At 41.0% G+C, this 3,007-nt stretch overlaps 1 pseudogene; it reads right to left on the bottom strand.

Moving 5' to 3' along the window:
• Positions 1-1,214: 1,214 nt before the first annotated feature.
• On the bottom strand, positions 1,215-2,087 carry LOC118020586 (annotated as a pseudogene).
• Between the last annotated feature and the right edge of the window lie 920 nt (positions 2,088-3,007).

The following is a 3,007-nucleotide window of genomic DNA, read 5'->3' as shown; positions in this document are numbered from 1 at the left end:
GCTAATTTGCAACTTTTGTTCTATTTTAATGTAGGAGTTTACACTATAAACTACCCTCTTAGTACTGCTTTTGCAACATCCCATTTTGGTTTGTTGTGTTTTGTTTTCATCTCTCTCCAGCTAGTTTTTAATTTCTTCTCTTCGTCTCTTGGTGAATTTTTCACTTCAGTTATTGTATTCTTCAACTCCAGAATTTGTTTTGTTCTTTTTCAGTTTTTACCCCTTGGGGATATTTTCATTTTGTTCATGTATCATTTTCCTTGATTTGTTTATGTTCTTTTATATCATTGAGGATCTAGCTTTAAAATGATTATATTGGGTTCTTTGTCAGTAATTCATAAATTTGCGTTTCTTTAGTGGTGGTTTCCAGAGATGAATTTTGTTCCTTTGGCCCATGGTTTCCTGGTTTCTTTGCATATCTTGTGAATTTTAGTTGAAATTTGGGCTTTTGGAAAAACAGCTACCTCTCCTAGTCTTTACTGTCTTCATGAAGAGAAGATCTTGGGCAATCTGCCCTGCTAGAAATTCTGGGGACCTCTCCAACCTTTAGAGGGGATGTAGCTTCTCTGAGCTGGCATATGTATTTTCTCAGTTAAAGAGGTTTGCCTGCTTTTTCTCTGGAGCCTGTTAACTCTTGCTCCCCTTGGTGTTTGTCTGAGATGCTACAATATCCCTATTGGCAGGAAGTTGGAATGTTTGCCTTCTCAGTGCCCCCAACATGGCCCCCAAACTGCCATTCTTATCAGTGCTCTAAATCACACCAGATGGAAAACAATCCCTCAGGCCAGGCCCTGAAAGCCAGAATGTAATACCCATGGTCCACTCATCTCCTTCCCTCCAGAGGGAAAGCAGAGTTAGGAATCTTCTGATCACACCACACTGGGCCAGTGATGGGGAGTGACTAGGGCAGGAAAAATGCCATGGATTTGCCTGATCACTCTACTGTATTTCTTCTTGGCTTTGTGCTTGTCTGGGTGCTGCAGCCTCTTAACTGGTTTTTCACAATGGCAATTGATCTATATATTATTGTCTCCATGGAAGAAGGAGGGCCCAGGGATTTTTATTCCGCTACCTGGTTAATGTAACTCTGATAATTCTCATCATTGAATCATGCCTCTTCTTGGGGAATTTTCTTGAGTTTTATTGCACCACCAATCACCTCTTAAGGAGAAAAGTTCCCTGATGCAAAATTCTAACTTCCTTTATATTGCCCTCTAAACATTCCTCAGACTGTAAATGAGGGGGTTCAGCAATGGGTTGAAGAGGGTGTAAAACAGGGTAAGGATTTTCTGCTCCTCCTCATGTTGGCTATTGTCTGGAACCAAATAAACCATTATGGCTATGCCAAAGTAGAATCCAACCACACAGAAGTGGGAGGAGTAGGTGGAAAAGGCTTTTCTGTGCCTCTCCTTTGTCTGGATCTTCAGGATGGCCCAGAAGATGTGAATGTAGGAGACCAACATCAGGGAAAGGGGCCCAACTAAGATAAACACACCACCAGTAAAGACAAAAACTTCACTGATCCAAGTATCACCACAGGCCACTTTGAGGATAGATAGGATTTCACAGAAGTGGTTCACCTCCTGGGGCCCACAGAAGGTCAACTTTAGAGAATTAGATGCACTAGGGCCCGGGAAAACCCACACACCCAGTAGTGACAAACAGGACCATGCACACTCTCCAGTTCATGATGATGGTGTATTGGAGTGGATAGCAGATTACCATGAACCGGTCATAGACCATCACAACCAAAATCAGGCACTCTGCTCCAGCAAAAGTCACAAAATTATCTGCATAGTGCATAAGACAAAAAAGATAGTTTTTTTGTGTATCACTAGGTTTTCCAGCATATTGGGCAAATTGCTGGAAGCATAGGGTATGTCAATGGTAGCCAAATGAGAAAGGAAGAAATACATGGGGGAGTACAGTCTGAGGTCTAGCCAAATGAGTCCCAAGATCATGCCATTTGCCAGCAGGTTGAAGATATACAACAGGGAGAAGATACAGAAGAGGAGCATTTCAATGTCTTCACTGAGCTGGAATCCCACTAGGATGAATTCCATGATCCATAATTGGTTGCCCCCCATTCCATGATAGTTTATAAAGGACTGAAGTGGGATAGAAAGGTCAGAGCTGGAATGAATCAATGAAAATTGAATTCAATGAAAATTGAAGTTATTTACCTCGAACTCAGAGGAAGCTTGTATGCTTGTCCCTACTTGACTTTTTCTCTCCAATATTTTAGTTTAAAATTTTTTATTCGAAGTAATTCGAACTTTCAGATCAGTATCCAAAAATTAAAACAATACTATGTACATTTTACCAAATTGCTTTTTTTTTTAAGATTTTGTTTGTTTGACAGAGAGAGAGTGCACAAGCGGCGGGGGGGGGGGGGGAGGTGGCAGAGGAAGGGGGAGGGGGAGAAGCAGGCTCCTGGCTGAGATCATGACCTGAACGGAAGGCAGATGCTTTAACCGACTGAGCCACCCAGACACCCCTACCAAGTTGTTTTAAAGTTTACTTTATCATTTCTTTTTTTCTATATACACCTTAATTTTTTTCTGGATCACATGAGAGTAAAATGCAGCCACAATGCCAATTTGTCCCTAAACTTTAGTATTTTTTTCTAAGAACGAGATTCATCTATCCTCAGGATAATTAACCAAAATCAGGAGATGTAATATTAACATGATTCTCTATTCTAGACACAGCATTTTCTGCCCCTCTGGTCCAAGATGTAATCCAATATCACATATTTTATCTCCTCTAATCTGAAATCACTCAGACTTTACCTTAAAATTGATATTTTTAAAGTGTCTCTTGATTTGGGTTTTCCATTGATTGCCCATTTTTTAGTTCAAAATATACATTTCTGATAGTATATTAAAAAGTGTCCTTCTTGGGGCACCTGGATGGCTGAGTCATTAAGCGTCTGACTTTGGCTCAGGTCATGATCCCAGGGTCCTGGGGTTGAGCCCACATCAGGCTCTCTGCTCAGCGGGAAGCC

Source organism: Mirounga leonina, unplaced genomic scaffold (genome assembly GCF_011800145.1).
Source record: "Mirounga leonina isolate KUSES-001 unplaced genomic scaffold, KU_Mleo_1.0 Mir_174, whole genome shotgun sequence".
Lineage (NCBI taxonomy): Eukaryota > Metazoa > Chordata > Mammalia > Carnivora > Phocidae > Mirounga > Mirounga leonina.
Note: the sequence above shows the minus strand (reverse complement) of the source record. Positions and strands in the feature narration are given on the sequence as shown.